This window comes from Haemorhous mexicanus, chromosome 3 (assembly GCF_027477595.1).
Source record: "Haemorhous mexicanus isolate bHaeMex1 chromosome 3, bHaeMex1.pri, whole genome shotgun sequence".
NCBI classification, from domain to species: Eukaryota; Metazoa; Chordata; class Aves; order Passeriformes; family Fringillidae; genus Haemorhous; species Haemorhous mexicanus.
In genome coordinates this window covers 12,392,813-12,399,073 of record NC_082343.1, presented here as the reverse complement: position 1 = coordinate 12,399,073, position 6,261 = coordinate 12,392,813, and the positions used below count along the sequence as shown (strand labels likewise).

At 53.2% G+C, this 6,261-nt stretch overlaps 1 protein-coding gene across 4 annotated transcripts in view; it reads left to right on the top strand.

Moving 5' to 3' along the window:
* Window positions 1-4,205: 4,205 nt before the first annotated feature.
* Window positions 4,206-6,261, top strand: part of FOXN2 (forkhead box N2) — a 30,354-nt gene continuing 28,298 nt past the window's right edge. The window contains exon 1 of one of the 4 annotated variants that reach the window (XM_059840840.1): window positions 4,206-4,319. The gene's annotated coding sequence lies outside the window, so the exon portion shown is untranslated. Of the gene's footprint in view, window positions 4,423-4,838; window positions 5,249-6,261 lie in introns of those variants that run through there. The other 3 variants (XM_059840842.1, XM_059840839.1, XM_059840841.1) reach the window with 3 other exon arrangements.

Below are 6,261 nucleotides of genomic sequence, written 5' to 3'. Positions count from 1 at the left end.
AACCACAAACTGCGCAATGTCCCTTGTGGCTTTGCCTTGGGCCAGGGAAGAGATCAAATGCTAAACTAGGCTGGTGGTAGGAGACAGCAAAGCAGGAGCCCGATAGAAACCACATGCAGAAAGTTCCGGTGTGGGAGCTGAATAGGCAGACACACCAACCTGGAGTCACAGGAAGTCCCTTTGAAGTTATTTCTTCAAACAGGGCTGTCAATGCAAATCAGAGATGCCACTTGCAACAAGAATTCCTGGAAGAAGTAGGTGTCCAACCAGTGCTGGGCCAGCATTTCTCTCACAGCATCCCTGGGCAGAAAGAAAAGCTAGCCAGGGCTATGAACAGCAGCCTGGTTTGCTCCCGTGGAAGAGACAATGCTGCTCTCAGATGGATCAACCTGTTAACTCTTCTGCCAGCTTTTTACAGGGTGATACACCAGGTGTAGGTCACCAGGATCAAAGGGCTTGTGCTTTCATGAGGAGAAGTGCTGAGACGCTATGAAGCCTGGCTGACTGTTCACACGCGTGGCAGAAATCCCAGCACAGTAGCAGGGGCTCGCTGGCTCTCGGAGCACACACCCATGGCATTGCACCTCCAGCACTGCCCCTCTGCTTTGCAGCAGTCCCCTTCTTGCCCTTCCCCGCTCTCCACACTCTTGGGTGCAGCCTGGGAGCACTGAACATGCACTGAGCTTTAGATGACAGCTGGGGTGAGGAGGCGCTTCCATGGCGCTGGGTGGCACAGGTCAGCTAATGCATCCTTTGGATCCCTTGTATCCCCCTGCTGTGCCCTCTCCTCTCAGGAGAAGGAAATTGCAACTGCCAGGTTGGTGTTATCCTCTCAGTGGGCTTGTCCTCCACATGACAGTTTTGGATGGCTGTGCCCTGTGAAGGCTCAGAGAGCCTTCTCCCAGGACGCCCTTCTCCATCCATCTTGCATTGAAATGAGAGTGGAAATCTGAGAATATTGACCCTGACATGGGAGAGGTGTATGGCCCGACTTTCTGCCCATAGCAGAAAACAGCCCAAACAACGAAAACACTTCATGTTTTTCTCAGTTTCTTCCTGCATTCAATCACCTATGGTGATGGCAAATCACCCAGAACCATGGCTGTGCCCTGAAGGGGAGAGGACAGCCAGCCTCTGGTAGAAACCTGGCAGGAGGCAGGAAGGAGGGCTGCAGTGATGACAGCTGCCTTGGCAAAGCAGGCACGGCTGTCCTTCAGTGGGCAGGACATTCAAGGACAGCCTGGAGCTGGGCCAGGAGGCACCAGCAGCCTCTGTGAGTCTGTCTCGGCTCAGAGCAGGAGGTGACAAGGGCAGGGTGGAGGGCACCTCCTGCCACCTCCTCAGCACCTGCCCTGGCCTCTGCAGCCCATCTTCCCCACACCTCCTCCTTCGGGGGGGCTGCAGGAGGTGCTGCACGGACATCCTGGGGAACTGTGCAGGGACAAACACGGAGCACCATGACTAATGTCTGTCCCACCTATTTCGAAGGTCTGTGCTGGAAAATAGCACCACGTCCTCATCATATTTATTGGATGAGTTTTGCTTTGTGTGGTTGCTGCTCCCCTGCAGGTTTCCCTCTGTAGCTCTGAGTAGAAAACTAAGATGCTGCAAGAGGGAGACCAAGGTGGTGTGTGGACTCAGACTGCCAGCAGCCACCGGCCTCCATTCTGGGACAGGGGACACTGCAGGAAAAAATGAGTTAATGCCTTCAGGCTGAAATGTGGGAGCAAGCAGCTTTCAGCTTCTTGGAGGTGATCTAATGCACGGCAGGACAACACTGTGGCCTTGGCTCTGTACGATGCCCTCCATCCCCGGCTCCCTCCTGCTCTCACTAATCACATGCAGAATTCAGCAGGGAAAATGGTTCCTGGAGAGGAAGCAGGGATCAAATGTGGTGCAGACACTGAGCAGAGACAAACACACCTCCCTTGATCATCTGCCTGCTGCTTGGGCACTAACTGAGGCATCCTGATGCTGACTGAGGTTGCCAGTCAGCAAATCAGTACAGGCAGGGACAAATATCAGGAGAGGTGTGAGTGTAGCCCTGATGACCCAAAAATTCTCTGCACCCCACTAGGCCAGGCCAGCTACAGTTCCTCTAACCCTGCACAGACAGGCTGTTGCAGCACTGCAACTGTCCATGCATGGCTGGGAGGCTTAGCTCTGCCTGCTGAGCCTTATAGGGATGAGTAGGACATGATGCAGAAAATTTAAGCTTCTCTAAGAGGCTGGACTTTGTTTTGTCCCATATCAGATGCACTGCTGCAGCTACCAGTGAGTTCACAGGCTGCCAAAGAGTACAGGTGAATGTGGTTGGACCTGGAGATGAGGGGGAGATGCAGAAGGTGCTCCAGAAAACCTCAAATCTTGGCTACTGTCTTTACTGAGGAAAAACTGGTAGATTTGGAAAAATGTAGTACGGCTTAAAGCCAAAAAGACCTATCACGGGTATGTTGAGGAATAGAGAGGACTGAGGAAGATAAAGGTGACACTGTTTTTCAGGAGGTGTAGAAAAACTTTCTTTTATTTGAAGTGTTGTGCTCCAAGCTGGTTCCAATAAAATGCTGGTTCAGAGGCCAAGTTCCATTTTTGCTTCTTTGAGGGGGTGTCGACTTCAGGGCACTTACAGCTTTTATCTTTTTAATTCTTGTTTGGTTTTGTGGTGTTTTTTCCCACTAAATTCTAAAGGGGGAGAGAGCGTGCATTCCTACTGAACTGAGATTGCATTTTTAAGGGGTAAGTGGAAAGAACCTGTGAGCAGACCCACTTTAAAGCCCAGGGTGTAAATGCAATCAAAGGCTGAGAACAGACACCACCTTCGGTGGCCCAAACTCGACTTTCCCCATAATAAACAGAAGCTAGATGGATCCTGGAGTCAAACGTCTCTCTTTCAGGCTGCCGCCTAGCAGGGCAAAAGTCAGAGCAACACACCCTGATCCCAACAGGCAAACAGTGCTGGGCCCTGCTCCTGCCTCTGCCAAGGCAGCTGAGGTGTGCGGGGCACACAAGGCACGCTGATGTGCACCTTCAGAGGGACGGGAATTCAGGCAAAAGAGCCTCTTAGAAGCAAAGCATTGCTGGTATCAGCAGTGCTAGGTCTATTTTTTATGATTTGGGAATGGAGGATGCTTTCAGCAATACATAATTAATACAAGTGCACTTCTGTTGTCTGCTGAGAGGGTAGGAAAGCCCTGGTTACCTTCTGAGGCTGTGAAAGGAAAAAGGATAAAAGAATCATAATGCAATCAATCAGTGGAAATTAGGCAGGAGCTAAATGAAAGTTGCTGAGAATAATTTATTCTGATCAGAACTCTGTGGCTGGGCGCTGTTTCTGAAGGTGGCCATGCTTCACGGTGCTGTGGAAGGAGCCTCCCTGTCACTGTATTCGATCCTCTGCCCTTGGGAGAAGATTCTGCCTGCTATAACCCTGAGCCTGACATATCCTTACTCTTAAAAAAATCTAAGAGGTTGCTGTCTGAAACTGTTTCAAATAAAAAAAAGAAACAACCCTCCCTTAGGAGGAGTGGTTCCTCCTAAGGTGGAGTGGAGGAGTTTCCTTGAAATGCATTCCCATCCTTCCTTAGAAATAAAATTACCACAAGTCATCACGAGGCAAGCTTCAGAAGGTGAGGAAACCTTGGGAAAGTAATTAATTTTTTTTTTTTTTTTTGTAGTGGAATATCAGCTCTGAAACAAGACAAGGAACTTCCCAGGGTCCTTCCTCTTTATGATGTTGTAAAACTGCAAGTGCGTGCAGGGCTGTCCAAGCCCGGGGAGCAAACAGCAGAGCTGTTTGCCCTGGAAAGCCAAAACCGCAAGCGGTCGGCAATGCGCTGCGAGGCAGGGCAAACACGGCGGCGGCGGCTTAATTTTTGTCAAAATGATAAAAAAAAAAAAAAAGTATATATATGTATAAATAAAGAAGGTGAGAGAAGGGAAGTGAAACTAAAAGGAGGGTTTCTGCACTTCTGCACAAATTTCTATTTTGAAATTTTTAAAATTTAGAAAGTGCGCTATTTGTGGGGGTAAAAGGGAACTTTTCCGAGGCGGGACGCGGATCCCCTCAGCCGCTCGCAGCCCTCACGGCCCCGGCGGCGGCGGCGGTGCCAGAGGCGGTGCCGGCGGCGGGAGTGGGCGGGAGCGAGGGAAGGCGGCCGGGAAGGAGGAGGCGGCGGCGGCGGGGGGCCGTGCTTGCTCGCGGTTGCCATGGGGAGCGGGAGGGCGGTGCCGCCGCCGCTGCGCAGGGAGCAGCTGCTCCCTGACACATCCCCCCGCTGCCATATTGTGTCCGCCGCCGGCCGCGCGGCTTCATGACCGCGGTGAGTGCCGCCCGCGCCCGCCGCCCCCGCGGCCCCACGCCTGCCCGGGCTGCCCCCGCGCCTCCCTCGGGTTTAGCTCTCGGCTTTTCCCTGGGTTTGGGGGGTGAGTTTTTTTTGTTTCCGACCCTCCGCGAGGGTTTCGTGGGGGAAGGGGGAAAGCGCGGGGAGTGTGGCAGCGGGTCCCGCTGGTGCCGGGGGAGGGGGGGGGCGGTGTGGCCGGTGTCCCCTCATTCCCCGCGTGGGGACAGGGCGCGGAGGCGGCGCTTCCCCTCCAGCCGCTGCCGGTGGCGGTGCGTGGGAACGGGGGGGTCCCCGCGCACCCCCGCCCCGCGGGGCCGTGCACCCGCAGCTCCTCCTCCCGGCGCGGCCCCGCGGAGCTTCCGCCCGCCCGCCCGCGGGCTGTACGCGGGTGACCCCCCCCCTCCTTCACCGCTCCCCCGGCGGGGCGAGCCCGCGCTCCCTGCGCGCTTCCAGCTGCGGGCATGGAAAACGCGGCCGGCACCTGAGAGCGCGGCCCCGGCGTGCCCCTCGCCGCCGGGTCACCCCCGTCAGACTCAGGCGCTTCCTTCGGTGAAATAAGGACGCTTTCGGCCTCGTTCCGCCGCGCCCCGTTGTCCCCGGAGCGGTGGGAAGCCCCCAGGGATGTGCAGAGCTTGCAGAGCTGGGGGCACTGTGGGAGAGGCGCTCCGGGGTTCCCGCGTTTTGGGGTAAAATCCAGGAAACTGCTGGCGGTGGGCTCGAGGTCAGGTTGGGATCTGCACGTGGCCCTTCGGAGTTTTCCATCCTTTTCGGGATTTTTTGGTGAAGTTGGGCGATGAGTTGGTGGCGGCAGCGGAGCAGCATCCCGCTGCCTTCCTGCCTTGCTCCTGCTTGGACACGCCGGCGTGCTTGTGCTCAGGTTCTGTGGGAGCTGAAACTGGCTTTTGTTGGTAAGGGTTTGGATTATGACAAGGTCCAAACAAAGAGTAAAAGGAACAAAGAAATGAAATAAACCTTGAAGAGGTCCTGATAAACTCGTGTTCCCGCCGAGGTGCCTGCCTGTGGATGGATGCTGTGTTCTAAATGTGGAGTTGAACATGCTGAATTATGGTAGACTTAAATGCTGAGAAAGCAATTTGATTAGCTTTGTGCCTAATCTGTGAAATCAAGATAACTTTATGTATAATTTACCATGTGTACATATGCACACAGACACTCTCCAGATCTTGTTATTGGTGGGCTTACATTTAGACAAATTTAGTAATAGGTGGGTTGTAATATATTGACATATGAATCATTTAACTTCAGTTGTCTTTCTTGGATTGGGGTCTTTTTTCCCCTCCTTAAAGTCTGGCGTGATGCTATATCTATGCAAGAAAAATTCAGCTGGCATTATTTTATGTCAGGAAACTTGAAGTAGTTTGAAGGTTGCTGGTTTTTTGTTGTTTTTTTTTTTTTTTCCCTTGGCAGGTGCCTGCTCACATTTCCCAAGCTCTGCAGAAGGTAGTTGGACACGAGTCTGAACTGAAAGCTCTGTAGTAGCAATTAGTGCAGCACAGGGCTCAAGCTGATGAACTTAGCCGGGTGCCAGGGTGTGTTATGTCTGAGCTCAGCCATGCTGCTGCAGCAGATCAGCTACTCCTGGGGGCTCACTTGTGTCTAGCTGTGCCACTTAACTTTTGTAGAAATAGAGAGGCCGTGGTGATTCTCACTTCGTGTGTTTGAGTTGCCTGAAATACGTATAGGACTTTTCTGTGCTTTTGGTATTTTTTGTTTGTTATCAGATATGCCCATGAACTGAGCAGTGCTGCTGTGCACGGTGTCTACACTTGCAGACTGTGGTGGAGATGCTATGTTGGCTGACCTGCAGACCCTGAAGGGAGCTGGAGGCACTGGCCCTGTATCAATCCATGTGGCCCTGAGCGCTCTCAGGGACCTTGCTGGAATAAAACTTGGTTGATGT